The sequence below is a fragment of the Pan paniscus genome, chromosome 13, assembly GCF_029289425.2.
Source record: "Pan paniscus chromosome 13, NHGRI_mPanPan1-v2.0_pri, whole genome shotgun sequence".
NCBI classification, from domain to species: Eukaryota; Metazoa; Chordata; class Mammalia; order Primates; family Hominidae; genus Pan; species Pan paniscus.
The window spans coordinates 110,985,375-111,005,233 of NC_073262.2; the positions used below are offsets into that span (position 1 = coordinate 110,985,375).

At 46.0% G+C, this 19,859-nt stretch overlaps 1 protein-coding gene and 1 long non-coding RNA gene across 2 annotated transcripts in view; one reads left to right on the top strand and one right to left on the bottom strand.

The window, feature by feature from the left end:
• Nucleotides 1–19,859, top strand: part of PTH2R (parathyroid hormone 2 receptor) — a 142,620-nt gene that overhangs the window by 15,941 nt on the left and 106,820 nt on the right. The window lies entirely within an intron of this gene.
• LOC134728775 (uncharacterized) lies at nt 10,797–11,946 on the bottom strand. Its single transcript, XR_010109574.1, has 2 exons — nt 11,494–11,946; nt 10,797–11,445 (listed from the first exon to the last, which is right to left on the bottom strand). It is a non-coding gene; the product is annotated as an uncharacterized LOC134728775 (long non-coding RNA).

Genomic DNA, 19,859 nt, shown 5'->3' on the forward strand with positions numbered 1-19,859 from the left:
GATGTGATGTGATGTGATGTGATGTGATGTGAACAGAAAGGCTCCATGTTGGATGATGCCTATGAATCCAATCAGATTCTCTTTCTTGGTCATTTTGGTTTCCAGAGAAGGCAGTAGAAGCAGGTTCTGTGTGTATAACCAGAGACTAGAGGGAGGAACTGACAGGGAAGCTGGGTCATGAGAGTGGTGTGCTCAGCAGAGTAGGGAGTAAGAGAGAGCTGGCTCCAGAGAGGATGACAAAATGCCCATGTCTCCAGCACTTCTTTAGCATTCTGAGTTCCCATCCTATCATGAATAGGAAGAGTTTTCTAGCTCTCCATGAAGCCGAAATAGGTTTCAGACTTTCCTTTCTTTCCCACACACATAATAAATGCCCATCAGGTAACCTGGGCATGGCCTTTTATTTAGGCACTAACAATTCTAAAAGGAATTAATAAATGCTTCACTGCCATTTCACAGTGTAACAGCATGCCAGTTTACCATACCATTAACATTTAGCCTCGTGGTATTTCTGTGTTTTTTCAGTCAGTAATGATGGCATTTTTGCCAAGATAATATAGTGTTAAACTGTATTGGTTGAAATCCTAGGCTTTTTAAATGTAAACTAGCACTTTACAAAGTATTACAAAGGAAACAAACCAGGGAAACTTGAGAAGGAACTTTCTTATCCACATTGTTATAGGTTATAAAATAGTTCCTATTTAAATTAAAATACCTACTGTTGCACTTTTATGTGTGTTTTTATATATAAATAACATCTGGGTTGGCAAATATGTGATTTTCGTCAAATAGGCTTTGATTGAAGATGAAATATTTTTGTAAAACTAGTCCTTTTTTAAAGTTAAAATTTTATGTTACCACATGAATTGATCAGCAGAAATTTATTTACATTATGTAAATTGATTTTTAAGAGTATCCACAAGGTTTTAGCTATTATTTTTGAACTTGCTTCCTAGCCCACACAATTAAGTAATAAGAGTAAGAAAAAAGAAAGCACACATCCAAATCATCTATCAAAACCCAGCTTCTACCCAATGACACATCATTTTATTTCTTGATCTTGTAATGTTGAGCACATGCCTTGGACATATTCCTCTATGTGGGCTCTATTCTCTGCAGCACGTCACTCCCTCTTTTATCCGCCCCTCTTATGTGCTCCCACTCCTATCCTCTTCAATTAAAAATGCCTCTTTCTTTTTTTTTTTAAATTAATTAATTAATTAATTTTTTTTATTGATCATTCTTGGGTGTTTCTCGCAGAGGGGGATTTGGCAGGGTCATAGGATAATAGTGGAGGGAAGGTCAGCAGATAAACAAGTGAACAAAGGTCTCTGGTTTTCCTAGGCAGAGGACCCTGCGGGCTTCCGCAGTATTTGTGTCCCTGGGTACTTGAGATTAGGGAGTGGTGATGACTCTTAACGAGTCTGCTGCTTTCAAGCATCTGTTTAACAAAGCACATCTTGCACCACCCTTAATCCATTTAACCCTGAGTGGACACAGCACATGTTTCAGAGAGCACAGGGTTGGGGGTAAGGTCATAGATCAACAGCATCCCAAGGCAGAGGAATTTTTCTTAGTACAGAACAAAATGAAGTCTCCCATGTCTACTTCTTTCTACACAGACACAGCAACAATCTGATTTCTCTATCCTTTCCCCACCTTTCCCCCTTTCCTATTCCACAAAACCGCCATCGTCATCATGGCCCGTTCTCAATGAGCTGTTGGGTACACCTCCCAGACGGGGTGGTGGCCGGGCAGAGGGGCTCCTCACTTCCCAGAAGGGGCGGCCGGGCAGAGGCGCCCCCCACCTCCTGGACGGGGCGGCTGGCCGGGCGGGGGCTGACCCCCCACCTGCCTCCCGGACGGGGCGGCTGGCCGGGCGGGGGCTGACCCCCCACCTGCCTCCCGGACGGGGCGGCTGGCCGGGCGGGGGCTGACCCCCCACCTGCCTCCCGGACGGGGCGGCTGGCCGGGCGGGGGCTGACCCCCCACCTGCCTCCCGGACGGGGCGGCTGGCCGGGCGGGGGCTGCCCCCCGACCTCCCTCCCGGACGGGGCGGCTGGCCGGGCGGGGGCTGACCCCCCACCTGCCTCCCAGACGGGGCGGCTGGCCGGGCGGGGGCTGCCCCCTCACCTCCCTTCCGGACGGGGCGGCTGGCCGGGCGGGGGCTGCCCCCTCACCTCCCTCCCGGACGGGGCGGCTGGCCGGGTGGGGGCTGCCCCCCACCTCCCTCCCAGACAGGGTGGCTGCCGGGTGGAGATGCTCCTCACTTCCCAGACGGGGTGGCTGCCGGGCGGAGGGGCTCCTCACTTCTCAGACGGGGCGGCTGCCGGGCAGAGGGGCTCCTCACTTCTCAGACGGGGCAGCTGCCGGGTGGAGGGGCTCCTCACTTCTCAAGACGGGGCGGCTGGGCAGAGACGCTCCTCACCTCCCAGATGGGGTCGCGGCTGGGCAGAGGCGCTCCTCACATCCCAGATGGGGCGGCGGGGCAGAGGCGCTTCCCACATCTCAGACGATGGGCGGCCGGGCAGAGACGCTCCTCACTTCCTAGACGGGATGGCGGCCGGGAAGAGGCGCTCCTCACTTCCCAGACTGGGCAGCCTAGCAGAGGGCCTCCTCACATCCCAGACGATGGGCGGCCAGGCAGAGACGCTCCTCACTTCCCAGACGGGGTGGCGGCCAGGCAGAGGCTGCAATCTCGGCACTTTGGGAGGCCAAGGCAGGCTGCTGGGAGGTGGAGGTTGTAGCTAGCCGAGATCACGCCACTGCACTCCAGCCTGGGCAACATTGAGCACTGAGTGAACGAGACTCCGTCTGCAATCCCGGCACCTCGGGAGGCCGAGGCTGGCGGATCACTCGTGGTTAGGAGCTGGAGACCAGCCCGGCCAACACAGCGAAACCCTGTCTCCACCAAAAAAATACGAAAACCAGTCAGGCGTGGCGGCGCGGGCAAGCAATCGCAGGCACTTGGCAGGCTGAGGCAGGAGAATCAGGCAGGGAGGTTGCAGTGAGCCGAGATGGCAGCAGTACCGTCCAGCTTTGGCTTGGCATCAGAGGGATACCGTGGAAAGAGAGGGAGAGGGAGACTGTGGGGAGAGGGAGAGGGAGAGAAAAATGCCTCTTTCAATATGTAAGGTAAGATTGATAGATGATTGCCTTCCGTAGTTCCTCCCAAAATTCATAGGTTGAAATCTTAGCCCTCAGAGTGGTAGTATTAGGAAGTATGGAGCCTTTGGGAGATAATTAGCTCAGGAGGGTGGAGCCCTCCCGAATAAATTTAATGCCTTTATAAACAAGACCCCAGAGAGCCCTTTCACCCTTTTCTACCCTATGAGGACACAGCGAGAAGACAGCTGTCTGTGAACCAGGAAGCAGGCCCTCACTACATACCGAATCTACAAGCAACTTGATCTCAGACTTCCCAGTCTCCTGAACTGCGAGATATAAATGTTTGTTGTTTAAGTCACCCAGTCTAAGGTATTTTTGTTATAGCAGCCTGAATGGACTCAGGCGGTAGGCAAGAGGAGGACAGTGCACCTGAGTTATACATTGGGCAAGTCATTTACCTTCATTGGAGCCTTGGTTTACTTGTGTTAGATATGGGAATAATGATAGTTACACTGCAGGGTGGTTGTGAAGATTAGAGAAAGTGCATATACTCTGACCAGCACAGTGCGTGGTACTTCAGTACACAGTGTTAACTGAAGACACAGTGTTAACTGAAGACACAGTTGAAAACTAAAGATAGCTAGTGAAACACATGTTCTCTGCACATCATAGTTTCTTGGGCAGTTTTCAAAGTGTGACTCTGTAGTTCATACCACCATTATCACTTAGTCTCTAACAAATAATCATATTTGACACATTTGGCTGGGACTTAATAATTTTATTTGGGCAGCAGCTGGTTTCTGGAAGTGTTCATGGGAAGAAAATGTATATTAATAAAGTTAGCAGGTAATGTTCTTTGTTGAAATGTTGGATATTGTGGGACACAAAAGAGTCAGGGTAAATGTACATTTACAGAATTGAGCGTCAGAGTGTCATAGTTCTCTAATGATTTACAAAGAAAGAGTTCCTGGAACAAGTGAAATACTTAATAATTAATTCAGCCTGTATTTCTGCAGGTAATCAACTGCAGTGATAAAAAAATAAAAATGGAACTGTCTTTTGCTCATTGGAAAGATATTTGCTACATTCAAAGTCATCAAAAGGGCGAAGCAATGAAACGTAAGACTTTTGGGTTTTAATAATTAAAAATCGATCTTAAAGAGAACCTTGGGCTCTGGCACGGTGGCTCATTCTTGTAATCCTAGCACTTTCGGAGGCCCAGGTGGGCGGATCACTTGAGGTCAGGAGTTTGAGACCAGCCTGGTTAACATGGTGAAACCCCATCTCTACTAAAAATACAAAAATTAGCTGGGTGTGGTGGTGTGCGCCTGTAATCCCAGCTACTTGGGAGGCTGAGGCACGAGAATCACTTGAACCTGGGAGATGGAGGTTGCAGTGAGCCAAGATTGTGCCACTGCATTCCAGCCTGGGTGACACAGTGAGACTCTGTCTCGAGAAAAAAAAAAAAAAAGAGAGAGAGACCCTTTGTGAAGGTGTGTTACACAGAGCATTCCTGATTCCTAATCTCCAGAATAGAAAAATTCAAAGGCTCAGAATCATCCCAAATCAATTATCCAGTGGCATCTGCATTTTCCGATTTCATTCTCACTAGCCGTGTGAACATGGGCATGACGCCAGGAGCCAAGGAATTCTCTAATGCCTAAGGACAGCCATGAGGTCAATGAATAACATGTGTCAGGTTTCCCTGGCACAGAGGAGCTTCCCAGTAAATGTTATTTTCCTTAGCTATTTCCCATTTAACATGTCAATTATTCTTAGTGAGTTTCCATTCAATATGAGAGTTTATATAATTTGTCATATTGAATAGGAACTTGCTAAGGAAAGCTGTGTAGCAGAGGAAGCAGCCTCAAGTGACAGGACATAAACTTTAAATTCACAAGATGCTTGTATGTGAATTATGATGGTATCTGAATTAACAGTGATATTTACAGTTTAGTAATACATTTTTCTTCCCTTGTCTTGGGCTTTATAAAAACCCTGTAAGTCATGTATGTCAGGAATTTTATCCTCATAATTGAGAGAAAAATACTCCATATTTTATTGGAAATAAGATCAGTAGATTCTCTGTATATCATACAATGTCTTGCCTACTTAAATTATCACCCCCCTTCCTATTTCAACAAAGACTTTCTCTAAGTACCCCTGGCCTCTTGCCCTGATCCATACTGTTCTCCTTGGTAATGGAGTGAGTTTCCTGCCTGGTAGGTGCAGCCATTGGCCACATTTCTCTAGTGTATGGAACTCACCGGATAAAAGGCCTCAGATGTAGGTCTCTTTCTGCTCTCTTCACCCAGGTGTTGTGGAGTGTGTCTGTCCTTGAGCACTAGCTTTCCCCTGTGTGGGCTGCCTCAAGGCCTGCATTCATCAGGTAGGGACTGTTAGCTGGTAGACCTAAGCCACCACTCCAGTACTGACTGTCAGTAAGGAAGGTGACATGCTGACCTCCATCTGCTACATCATTGTGTATATGTCTTCATTAGTTCTGCATATTGGTGAGAAAATGGATGCTCTGATTCCTCTTGAACCCCAAGAGAATGAAGGTAAAAAAATTGAGGTCCTAATGCAAATTTTCTTAGTACACCCAAATCTTTGGATAGAGTCCTGCACTCTTTGAGATATATCACACAATCTGTCTCACTTTCTTTTCGCATATGTTATATATTTTAAAACTTTTGTTTTTGGGGCCACCACTTACTGGCTCTGTGATTTTAGGAAAGCTTTTCAGACCCTCAGAGCCCCAGTCTCTTCATCTCTAAAGTAATAAAATATATGTAAAGAACCTATTTCAGCATGTGAATTCTGTTTTCCTTTTTCCTCTAGATGTATCATATCCAGTTAAAAAAAATCTACTTGAACTTTGCAGGTATCTTCAGTGTTTGTTACTTCTCATTTTTAACATTTATTGGAAATTAGCATATTGTCATAATTGATATAATACAATATGTAACCTCTTTCATTAAGCTTATCTTTTTAAAATACAAATAACTATTCTTTACTTAAATTTTTATTTCTAGACACAGGGTCCTGCTCTCTCGAACCCAGGCTGGAGTGCAGTGGCACAATCATAGCTCACTGCAGCCTCAAACTCTTGGGCTTAAGTGATCCTCCTGCCTCACACTCTGGAGTAGCTGGGATTATAGACCTGAGCCATGGTGTCCAGCATGACTTAAATTTTGAATAAGTTGCACTTACTAATTACACTTACACTGCTGCATCTGAAAGAGTAATACAACAATAGAAGCCTTTTATAGTAATTATTTGTGGCAGGTAGACTCCTAAAATGACTCCCAAATGACCCACACCCTTGTACAATCAATACCCTGTCCCTTGAGTGACAGTGACTTGCTCTAATCAGTTGGCTTTCAGTTAATCAAAAGAGAGATTATCTTGGGCTGAACTAAACTAATCCCAGCAAGATAACAGGGACTTCAGTCTTGCAAACAGATATCATATAAAGGGAATCATATCTGCACATTTGATTCTTGGACCCTGGGTAGGAATTTGTTAGACAGCAAGGATGTGAATAAAGGTGGGAAATAAAGGTGTATCTGGTGTCTCTGCTCAAAAGCTCACATGTAGCTACAAGGCAGAGATTTAGGGGAGTGGTATCCACAGTCAAGAAGAATTAATACATAGTGTTTGAGTCTGGTTTCTTCCAATTAGCATAATGCTTTCGAGGTTCATCCATATTGTTGCATTACCAGTGTTTTTATTTATTTATTTTATCAGTAGTTTCTAAATTGTTGAGTAGTATATTACATTGTGTAGATATATCCTGTGTGTTTATCCATACACATTTATGGATATTTGGGAGTTCCTAGTTTTTAGCTATTCTATGAGCATTCACATATATGTCTTTGTGTGGAAATAGGTTTTCATATCTCTTGGGTAAATATACGGGAGTGGAATTGCTAGATCATATGGTAAATACTCTGTATACTTAAAATGAAGAGAAACTGTCAAACTATTTTCCATAATGGCTCTACCATACTTGATGTTTTAGAAAAGAGGAAAAACACTAGCAATTTTGATGCTATATGTCTACAACCTAAGAGAATCTAATAATAGCGTCCTGGTCTGTCAGTGTAGGAATTGCCTAGGTAATACATGGAAGGTGTGGAGGGAGCAGGTACACAGAAAATGTGCGTCAGAAAGTTTTGCTTTTCCTATCCCACGTCATTTCTGAGTCTGATCCTCCCTACTCCTCACAAATAAATTGGTAGATTCATCTGCTTTTGGACCCTTTTCTGCTCTAGTTACTGAACTATCAGAGACTTCAGGAAGAGCTTAAGCTAAGCTATTCCAGGGAAGTTTTGGTGTTACTCTGTACTTACAGACTCCTGCGTGTCTGTCTCTGTCACCCCAGCTGCCAACTCAACTTAGAGTTTATTAGCCTGGCATTGACCAGCACACTGTGATATTCTCTGAGGCACACTGCATGCTGCTAGTGTGCCCTGGTTCATAAAGCTGGGCCTTCAGCATTGATCCCACTCCAAGTTCCTTGCTCTGTCTTCCCACAGCTGTCCCCTTGGGGGATGTGGGGGGTCTGACATCATTTGCATTATTAGTCTATTCCAAGAAATGCACCTGTGCACTAATCAGTTCACTTTTTCTGTCTTAGTCGACAGATCTAGCCATAGCCCAATCCCTCAATTTCTATACTAAGCCTTTTATATTAGTAAAACTGTTATGTTATCTAGAAATTCATCAGTGGGAAAACTACTTCAAGGGAGGTAGTTAGAGGCTGCAAGGTGCTAAATATTTTTCTTTCTTTCTTTTTAAATGTAACTTGGATCTAAAGTAAGGACGAATTTCCTTTTATTATTTGTTCAGAATATACCAGCTGGTCCTGTGGGCAGAAATTTGTTAAGGGGCCTGGATGTGAAATAACAGTGTATCTCGTGTCTCTGCTCAAGAGCTCACATGTAGCTACAAGGCAGAGATTTAGGGGAGTGGCATATACAGCCAACTGAGAAATAACGATATTGTCAGGGACTCTAAGGCACTTTGGAAGATATAAAGAATTTCTTAAATTTTCTTGTAGAATTGTTGCAAAAGGCAGACATGCTTAAATGTTTAAATAAGCTTCTTGAAAACTCATGGAACATTCAATCACAACTCCAACAGTTCTCCAAAATTTGATTTATTCTGGCCATATTATGCAGCAAAGAAACACTTGGCTATTTATCTAAATCTCTTCTGTCTTGTAAATGATCCTAGAAAATAATCTAGAAATACATTTTATTAAAGTAATGCATGAGTTACATATCGATTACCAGCCAATAGTTGAACTTAAACATAAGGCATGGGTGTGAGGGCTGGCATTGATGATTCACAATGAACACAGTTGAATATCACTTCCCTGCTGAGACTTGGGTATCATCGCAAAACCACAGTGAGCATCAGTGGGGATCTGCATGCTCTGGTCAAGACAGATCTCCATGCTGAGTGTCTGTTTGCCGTGATGAAGAGAACAGTCAACAGGAGTGTTTGCCATGATGAAGAGAACAGTCCGGGAGGAGTGAATGGAGGATGGGGGCATGAGGAAAGATGAGGCTTTCTCTAGTTATGACCCTTTGTGTAGAAGTTAAGAGTAGGGGATAAATGTTTCTGCCTAATATTTAACTTGGAAGAGAAGATGTCCATGTGAAAAACTGCTAAATACTCAAACAAGAGAGCATGTGACTAAGCAATACCATGTGTGGCACAGAAAACAAGTGCAATAGCAGTTTAGCAAAGTGAGTTCAGTGTAGGCTGAACTGGTTAGAGCAGGTTTCCGGGTGAAGGTGAGGATTGGTGAGGGTTTGGATTGGTGGAAAGAGACAGGGAGGACATCTCACATCAAGAAGTTATGCCAGTGGATTTCAGGAGAATTGAGTGTTTGTGTCTGAAAAGCCTGTAAGAATAGGGCATGACAGTGTGGAGAAATGCATGAAAGTATGAAGGATCGTGATATCCAGTTTGAGGAGTGCTAACTAGAGGCTCTGAAGATTTGAGAAGAAACATAATGAAAGGTGTTCTCAGCCTGATCTTGGTATGCAGGACTGGTAAACCCCAAACACCTTACCATTCTATTACCTCTCCCTCAAGGAATGGGTCCCTTGATAAGAATTTAGTGTAAAAAAGATTGTCAATTCAGTGCTGCTGCTGAGTGCTAGTTTCTTTAAACACACACAGTTTTCTTTTGAGAATTTTTTTTCTATTAGATAGACGAACTGTTATTTAAATGAAAAAGGCACATAGTCCCATAAAACAATTACACATTCGGGTGATAACTTCAAAAGGAGAAATTAAAATGTTCTTATGTTTTGAGCAAGCATTTCCACTTCTAGACTTTGCTGCATAAAGATCTGTGGTCATCTAGGGAATGCCTGACCTGGTTCAGAGGTGTCAGAGCAATGTAAAGTCATGGAAGTGCTGCAATTCTATTCTGGGCTCTCATCTTTTTGCAGCGGTCCATTCTCTAATTTTCAACCACATATTACCAGACAATCTCTTAAGTCATACACAACAAACTGATTCTGTTTCAATGCTTAGAATTAGAATAAAAAAGCCTAAGCAAAAATAGCACAAACATTTGAAAAACACTCCTTTTTTCTACCACTCCCTTCTTAGAACAAAAATAAAAGCCCTGTACTTTAAGAAAATGGATGGAAGAATTTTCTTTGTACTTCTTATTCTCCAAGTTACATTTACTACCTGATAGTGTTAATACCTTTTTGTAGTACCTTTCTTTAAAATATACAGGGAAATGATCTGTTCTTAGAAACTGTGTTTTTAAATTTAATTATAGTGTGCTATGATGATTTAAAAAATGGCCTTTTGAGTAAAGGACACGAACAAGTTATTTAAAAAGTGAGCAGTAAGTGTGGTCAGTAAACACATCAAAAAGTTCCCTTCACTAATATTCAAAGAAATGCAAATTAGAATAATAATACCCTTGTTGCTTGTCAAATTAATACTTTAACAATTATTATGTAAATTTTATGGATAGGATTGCAAATCAACACACCTTTCCTGGCCACTGGTGTACATAATAGAAATTCTAAAAAATGTTCTTAGGCTTGACCAAGCATTTCCACTTCTAGACTTTGCTGCACAAAGATCTGTGGTTATCTAGGAGAAGGCTTGACCTGGTTCAGAGGTATCAGAGCAATGCAAAGTCATGAAAATGCTGCAATTCTATCCTGGACTGTCATCTTTTTTGTAGTGGTCCATTCTCTAATTTTTCAATGACGTATTACCAGACAATCTCTTAAGTCAAATGTATTTGTAGGGCTCTGGATTTGAAATTGAATCTGGCTTTCAGCCTTGATGTGGCCACTCCTAACTTGTAAAGGACCTGTGAAGACTTAGACACAGAATAAAACACAGAAGATAAGAAAACCAACTTTGAAAGAAAATTTATTGTCAAAATTGTACTGGGTCAATTGAGCAAAAACTTCAAAGAGCATTTTCATATTAACCAAAGCATCCCTCCTCAATTGAAACATATGAAGATATTGTTCACCCCTATCCTGACTCAGAGATCCACAAATCTGGGCATTCATCATCACCATATTCTGTTGGCAATAGTTTTAAGCAGCTAAATTACTGTTCTCTACTCTTGAGTTTCCTCCATCTCTTCAGATACAGAAAGTTCTAGAATATATTCAAATAATCAAATCTTTTTTTTTTTTTTTTTTCTTTTTTATTGATCATTCTTGGGTGTTTCTCGCAGAGGGGGATTTGGCAGGGTCACAGGACAATAGTGGAGGGAAGGTCAGCAGATAAACAAGTGAACAAAGTTCTCTGGTTTTCCTAGGCAGAGGACCCTGCGGCCTTCCGCAGTGTTTGTGTCCCTGGGTACTTGAGATTAAGGAGTGGTGATGACTCTTAACGAACATGCTGCCTTCAAGCATCTGTTTAACAAAGCACATCTTGCACCGCCCTTAATCCATTCAACCCTGAGTGGATACAGCACATGTTTCAGAGAGCACAGGGTTGGGGGTAAGGTCACAGATCAACAGGATCCCAAGGCAGAAGAATTTTTCTTAGTACAGAACAAAATGAAAAGTCTCCCATGTCTACCTCTTTCTACACAGACACAGCAACCATCCGATTTCTCAATCTTTTCCCCACCTTTCCCCCCTTTCTATTCCACAAAACCGCCATTGTCTTCATGGTCCGTTCTCAATGAGCTGTTGAGTACACCTCCCAGACGGGGTGGTGGCCGGGCAGAGGAGCTCCTCACTTCCCAGTAGGGGCGGCCGGGCAGAGGCGCCCCTCACCTCCCGGACGGGGCGGCTGGCCGGGCGGGGGGCTGACCCCCCCCACCTCCCTCCCGGACGGGGCGGCTGGCCAGGCGGGGGGCTGACCCCCCACCTCCCTCCCGGACAGGGCGGCTGGCCGGGCAGAGGGGCTCCTCACTTCCCAGTAGGGGCGGCCGGGCAGAGGCGCCCCTCACTTCCCCGACGGGGCGGCTGGCCCGGCGGGGGGCTGACCCCCCCACCTCCCTCCCGGAGGGGGCGGCTGGCCGGGCAGAGGGGCTCCTCACTTCCCGGTAGGGGCGGCCGGGCAGAGGCGCCCCTCACCTCCCGGACAGGGCGGCTGGCCGGGCGGGGGGCTGATCCCCTCACCTCCCTCCCGGACGGGGCGGCTGGCCGGGCGGGGGGCTGACCCCCCCACCTCCCTCCCGGACGGGGCGGCTGGCCGGGCGGGGGGCTGACCCCCCACCTCCCTCCCGGACGGGGCGGCTGGCCGGGCGGGGGACTGACCCCCCCACCTCCCTCCCGGACGGGGCGGCTGGCCGGGCGGGGGGCTGACCCCCCACCTCCCTCCCGGACGGGGCGGCTGGCCGGGCGGGGGGCTGACCCCCCACCTCCCTCCCGGACGGGGCGGCTGGCCGGGTGGGGGGCTGACCCCCCCACCTTCCTCCCGGATGGGGCGGCTGGCCGGGAGGGGGGCTGACCCCCCCACCTCCCTCCCGGACGGGGCGGCTGGCCGGGCAGAGGGGCTCCTCACTTCCCAGTAGGGGCGGCCGGGCAGAGGCACCCCTCGCCTCCCGGACGGGGCGGCTGGCCAGGCGGGGGGCTGACCTCCCCACCTCCCTCCCGGACGAGGCGGCTGGCCGGGCGGGGGGCTGACCCCCCACCTCCCTCCCGGACGGGGCGGCTGGCCGGGCGGGGGGCTGACCCCCCACCTCCCTCCCGGACGGGGCGGCTGGCCGGGCGGGGGGCTGACCCCCCACCTCCCTCCCGGACGGGGCGGCTGGCCGGGCGGGGGGCTGACCCCCCACCTCCCTCCCGGACGGGGCGGCTGGCCGGGCGGGGGGCTGACCCCCCCACCTCCCTCCCGGACGGGGCGGCTGGCCGGGCGGGGGGCTGACCCCCCACCTCCCTCCCGGATGGGGCGGCTGGCCGGGCGGGGGGCTGACCCCCCACCTCCCTCCCGGACGGGGCGGCTGGCCGGGTGGGGGGCTGACCCCCCCACCTTCCTCCCGGATGGGGCGGCTGGCCGGGAGGGGGGCTGACCCCCCCACCTCCCTCCCGGACGGGGCGGCTGGCCGGGCAGAGGGGCTCCTCACTTCCCAGTAGGGGCGGCCGGGCAGAGGCACCCCTCGCCTCCCGGACGGGGCGGCTGGCCAGGCGGGGGGCTGACCCCCCCACCTCCCTCCCAGACGAGGAGGGAGGACGCTCCTCACTTCTCAGACGGGGTGGCTGCCGGGCGGAGGGGCTCCTCACTTCTCAGACGGGGCGGTTGCCAGGCAGAGGGTCTCCTCACTTCTCAGACAGGGCGGCCGGGCAGAGACACTCCTCACATCCCGGACGGGGCGGCAGGGCAGAGGTGCTCCCCACATCTCAGACGATGGGCGGCCGGGCAGAGACGCTCCTCACTTCCCAGATGTGATGGCGGCCGGGAAGAGGCGCTCCTCACTTCCTAGATGGGATGGCGGCCAGGCAGAGACGCTCCTCACTTCCCAGATGTGATGGTGGCCGGGAAGAGGCGCTCCTCACTTCCTAGATGGGATGGCGGCCGGGCAGAGACGCTCCTCACTTTCCAGACTGGGCAGCCAGGCAGAGGGGCTCCTCACATCCCAGACGATGGGCAGTCAGGCGGAGACGCTCCTCACTTCCCAGACGGGGTGGCTGCCAGGCAGAGGCTGCAATCTCGGCACTTAGGGAGGCCAAGGCAGGCGGCTGGGAGGTGGTTGTAGCGAGCCGAGATCACACCACTGCACTCCAGCCTGGGCGCCATTGAGCACTGAGTTAACGAGACTCCGTCTGCAATCCCGGCACCTCGGGAGGCCGAGGCTGGCGGATCACTCGCGGTTAGGAGCTGGAGACCAGCCCAGCCAACACATCGAAACCCCGTCTCCACCAAAAAAATACGAAAACCAGTCAGGCGTGGCGGCGCACGCCTGCAATCGCAGGCACTCGGCAGGCTGAGGCAGGAGAATCGGGCAGGGAGGTTGCAGTGAGCTGAGATGGCAGCAGTACCGTCCAGCTTCGGCTCGGCATCAGAGGGAGACCGTGGAAAGAGTGGAGAGGGGAGAGGGGAGAGGGGAGAGGGGGGAGGGGAGAGGGGAGGGGGGGAGGTGGGAGGGGAGAGGGGAGGGGGGAGGGGGGAGGGGAGAGGGGAGAGGGGAGAGGGGAGAGGGAGCTCTATCTACCACACAGTCCTTCTCTGAATATGAATCGTTTTTTTTTATTTTTTGAGACAGAGTCTTGCTCTGTCAACAGGCTGGAGTGCAGTGGCGCGATCTTGGCTCACTGCAACCTCTGCCTCCCGGGTTCCAAATAATCAAATCTTTAATTCATTCCATATATCTGGCTCAAGACAGTGTCCCAATAACCTTATTCTAGAGAAAGTCAGATTTAGACTTGTGCCCATCATCATACTCATGTTCTTGACATCATTTTAAGCTCTGAGGAGACATCTCACATAACTCTCATTGATACGTGTATACATCTGTCACTCTGTGTTTGTGCTGTGATGGATGGACTTGGATGTAGATATGCATAGATGATGAAGCAGATAGCTATATATATGGTATTGATGTAGATTCAGTACAGCTGTATAATTGCATCTGTGTTTCACATATCTTGTGTACTGTATCTTGACTGTATCTGTGTCAATACCTAATTGAGTTATAAGGCATAAATATGTGGAGCTCTTAGCACAATACCTGGCACACTGCAATCAGTCGATGTATGTGTTTGTGTGTGTGCGTGTGTGTGTGTGTGATACAGACAGAACCTGCTAATATGCATAATAGTCAGGTTGGGTTGTTATAACAAAATACCATAGACTGTGTGACTTAAACAACAGACATTTGTTTCTCACAGTTCTGGAGTCTGGGAAATCCAAGGTCAAGATTAGTTTCTGGTGAGAGCAGTCTTCCTCTTTTGCAGCTCCCCATGGTTTGCAAATCACAGATTTCTCGCTGTATTCTCACATAGTGTAGGAGGAACGGAGGGAGGGAAGGGAGGAAGTGCCTAAGGGCACTAATCCCATGATGAGAGTTCTATCCACCATGACCTAATTACCTCCTAATGCCACCATCTCCAAATACTATCACACTGGGAATTAGGTCTTTAACATGTGAATCATTTGGGGTGGAGAAGACAAACATTCAGCTCATAACAGGTAAGGTAGAAAATCTCAAGAATTTATATTTTGTATATGAAAGATCATTAATGAGCAGAATTTTAAGTTTAATGCCAATTTGTAATCTATTTTTATCTTTTCTACGATTCTTTTTTACTTTTTAATTTTTAAACTTTCATATACAAAGGGATAATATTTGGCTAAATGTTCTCTTCTTTTTGAGCTCTGGATCATTGTTACGATCACCCCATAATTGTATGTGTGCAGAGATAGTGCCTTATACATTTTTAAAACAATTTTATCTACAGTATTAAATTTTATTTTTCAATAAACAATCCATGAGATAGAAAGAACATATATTTTGTTTTACAGATAAGCTCCAGGGAGAGTCTAGGGTACCTTAGATTGTATGGGTAAAACATGGTTTATTTAAATCATAAATAAACAGTCTTATTTCCCTAAATGCACATACAGGCATCCACATCAAATGAAACCACATCACATGAATTGAACAGGCAGTTACTGACTTAGAACTTTGCAGTCACAAAAGACACACTCTCCTAAATGTCTCCATCATACTATACTTTTTGTCCCCAAATGCCTAATCACTGAAGCTTCAGACTTTGTTGCTTTGATTCCCTTAGGAAAAATTCCTGGTGTTTCAGAAAAAAAGAGCCATTTAACTACATTAGAAGTTAACCCTCCTTTAAAAATGTGACTCTGTTTTTTCCAATTAGATGATCATTTTCCATTATGAAAATAATTGAGGCAAAATAACATTCAGGTGATTTTGCTTCTCTATTATACCATCATACTAGTATAGCTAGAGGATGTCACAATGTTGTAATCTTTAGGTGATTATTCTTTGAAGTGCAGAGACCTGTATGTCTCACTCACTGATCACATCATTACAACAACCCCTTTTTATACAAAGATCAGGAAACAGATGCTCTCATGTTAAATATCTTATTCCAGGATCACAGATGATGCTGCCAGTGGCAGAACCTAGATTTGGGTGCAGGGCCCCCTCTCAGTGCTAGTCTGTAAACATTGGACCATTCTTCCTTGAGGAGATAGGCTAAACAGTTGTGGATGGAATAATAAATTAACTAGCATGGCTTAAAACTTCACACTTCAGCCGGGCGCGGTGGCTCACACCTGTAATCCCAGCACTTTGGGAGGCCGAGGTGGGCGGATCACGAGGTCAGGAGATCAAGACCATTCTGGCTAACATGGTGAAACCCCGTCTCTACTAAAAATAGAAAAAATTAGCCGGGCGTGGTGGCGGTCACCTGTAGCCCCAGCTACTCGGGAGGCTGAGGCAGGAGAATGGAATGAATCCGGGAGGCGGAGCTTGCAGTGAGTTGAGATCGCGCCACTGCACTCCAGCCTGGGTGACAGAGCGAGACTCCTTCTCAAAAACAAAAAACAAACAAACAAAAAAAACTTCACGCTTCAATGGCATCGATCCCAACACCAACAAAGCTATAATTACACAGATACTTCCAAAAAGGTCTAACCTTCGGTGACGTTCCACACTATCCTTCAACACTACAATGACATCTTTTTCTTCTGTCATGTTCATACCTGTGTCCCATTCCATCATACCTGTGTGAGAATAACCTATTAGGTAATATTTATCTCCCTATCCTTATACTCTGTGTTGGTAAAGAGATATTGTAACCCCTGAAGCCTTCTATCTTTGCATAAAATATGTCTTTATGAGTTGTGTGGTTTGAAACACAGTGTAATAGTGATTACTCTAGAATAGACATGTTGAGATAAGAATCACTGTAAGGTTGAGTGGAACTGGGGAAATAAATACAACTTTAGAAAGAAAACTGTCAAGGACTATGGCCAAACTACTAGGATATGAGACATGCAAATTCACTGCCCATATCCTTGAACTTCTGCTTCTCCTGATGTTTGATTATAATTCTATCCCTAGGAAGTTTAAAGGCTATTTTTAGCTAGCGCTTACACCAGGGGAGAGAATACTAATCCAGCGTCTGGCACTCAGTAAGCACTTATGGATGTAAGCAGCAAATGTCCTGTAGCAGGACTCATCGAAGCATAGCACATACGTAGAAAACAATGTAACCTTAGCATCAGCATCAGTGCCCCTTCTTATTATCAAGAGATTCTAATTAGCAATAAGAGGGTGTTCATATTGTGAAGATGTTGTCATTATATCTGAATTTAAGCATCAGAGAGTATTACACAGTCAAGCTATAGGAAAAAACTACGTTTCTAACAACATATTTTCCATTACTCTGAACATTAGGAATATGCTATATTTTACAGAATGATGATACATTAAAAGGAAACGCATACACACACACACACACACACACACACACACACACACACAAATCTATTGAGGAAAAATTTCCAGATTGTCTATACTCCTTGGTGCAGCTCTATGGCTTTATATATCATTTCATTAAAATTTTTCCTTCTTATTAGTCTTAGCTCGTCACAATTGTTATGCTTAATTAACTCAATCAATTGTGGATTACTGCCAGTTATATTTGCAGAAACCATAGCAGCTTATTAACTCATAAACACCAAAAGATAACAGAAGCCCTGGAGGACAAATCATTAAATGAATCTTTTAATTTCTAGCCTATAAATGGAAGTTAGCGCACGTTAGTTTGCCAGTTGTTTTCAATGGGTAGACACTGGAATAGTACCTTCCCTATGTCTAGGCTATGTATGACCCATGAGGGGAAGTAATGAATCATGATCAAGCTGATACTTTCATTACCTTTAACATAATGTGCCAAACATTGATGTTTTATCACACATTTGTGATGTTTTCTCACAAATGTTTAATTTTTATCACAAATTAATGAGCAAAAACTAAAGATCTTTGAAGATAGATTTCTTTTCCGTTTTTTCTTTTTTTGCGGGGGTGGGGTGGTTGTTTGTTTTCTAAACTACTGTTTTACTACAACCTAGACAAACATCTGGCACATAGTAGGTGTTTAATGGATGTTTGTTGGAAAGTAAGCTGCTACTATTAGCAAACGTTATAGAAGGGTCTCGAGTTCCATGAGGGAGCATGTTTGGAGAGGCCCATGTGTGATTTTTTACATTATAGTCAAGATGGTTATTTAGAGCATGCCACTCCCATTGGGACTTCCAACCAGGAGAGGCGATTCTGAAAGCCCCCCACTAGAGCTTCTGATCCTTTTAGATGACCCTTGTTGCACCCTTCTCCTCAAATTTTTGAACTGTCAGCAATTACAAGTGTGATGTTACAATATCTGAGATCTCCCAAGTGGGGTCCTTTCCCGCTACTTTTAAAGCAGAGGGAGACATTTGCTATTACTTGGTCAATTTTTCCCAGCCTGAGGGTGCGAAGCTTATGTTTGGAGAGAGTGTTCTTTGCCACTGGGGGTGGAATGTTCTCCTGAGAGGAGTTAGTCACCCAGTTGAAAGTGCTCCCATACCATGTCCCATTTATGCCTGATATGTCTTTAAAGGTTAAAGGTAAAGCCAATAAAGGGAACCCCAAGACGATGAGTTCCGGGTCACTGTAAGATTCCTCAGTGTCATTGAATTGAGTGAACTACTTAGGACAGACCCAACAATTAGTCTTGTACAAATGGGCCATGGTGGATATTGTAGGAGCTAAAGGGTGTGATGTATTACTAAGTCCGATAAAAAGTCCTAATAGACTTAGTGATAGTAAAACACTCATGTTTATTTTCTGTTAGTAACCATTATTCCTGCTATCAGGATAATAATTAAGCAAAATGCTACAGTAATTGAGATTCTCTGTCTGATTTTCCACCCTGAGGGTGCTACAGTATATAGTTCTATTGCAAATAGTAGAGTGAGTATAACAATTTCTGCAAGGGTGGCATAGTAAATAATTTCCATCAAAAAGAAGTTTTAATATTTGGCTCAAAGGGAGAGGTAGAAATGACAAAAAGTATTTGATGAGGTAGGGGTGAGACTGAGTACGATGAGTAGTTCTTACTCAGTTACTTATCTTTTGTGATTTTCAGCTTAAGATCTATTTTTTCACAGATATTCAGGTCATTCCTTTGGGCTTTGGTCCCTTAGCTCTCCAAGGCTTTGACTCGAGTGTGATGTATCCAGAATTTGATTCCTATAACTTTCATTCCTAAGGGAGTTGAAAGAAGAACGGTGTAAGGCCCTTCCCAGCTTGGGCTTAGGGAGGGAGGCAGGGAAAGCAGAGCCTTCACCTGTACCAAATCTCCTGGGTTAAATAGAGTGGTCCAATTTCCTGGGGTTGGGCTTTCATGAATTGTGCTAATTGGAAGTGAGCCAGAGAAGTTACATGCTTAACTAGCTTAGAGGTTTCTCGATTTAACAGAAAATCATTGGTAAGGAAAGGCCATCCATACAGCATCTTAAAAGGGCTAAGACCTAATTTTGAAGGTGTATTTTTTATTTCTAGTAAGGCCATAGGAAGAAAAGTGACCCAAGGAAGGTGAGTTTCTTGGGATAATTTTCTGAGGTGTCTCTTGATAGATAACCCACTGGCTGTTGAGCTGGTCCTTGGGCCTGTGTTAAAACTTCCAGGGCCATCCCCTTTCTTTCTGATACATACAGATTGAAGGACTCCCCTACAGGAAGGCTGAGAGCTGCTGCTTTGAGCAAAGCTTGCTTTAGCTGGTCAAAGGCCTTTTGAACTTCAGGTTTCCAGGTTAAAAGATGAGTTTTAGCTCCCTGAGTTTTTTTATGATGTTATGTAATGGATGGGCTATTTCACCATATCCAGGTATCCACAGTTTACAAAATCCTGTAATGCCCCCAAATACTCTTAGTTGCTTGAGAGTTTTGGGGAGGGAGAAGGCGGAGATAGGCTTAATCCGCTCTTTCCCTAATGCTCTGGTCCCCTCAGACAACACTAAGCCTAGGTACTTCACTAAGGTTCTGCAGAGCTGGGCCTTGGGTTTTGAAACCTTATATCCTCTGCTAGATAAGAAGTTGAGAAGAGCTTCAGTGCCTTCCTGAGAAGCTTCCTCAGTTGGGGCACAGAGCAGTATATAATCCACATACTGCAAGACCCTAACTTGAGTATGAGAGAACTCAGAGAGGTCTTGTGACAGTGCCTGTCCAAACAGACGAGGACTATCTCAAAATCCCTAAGGGAAAACCATCCA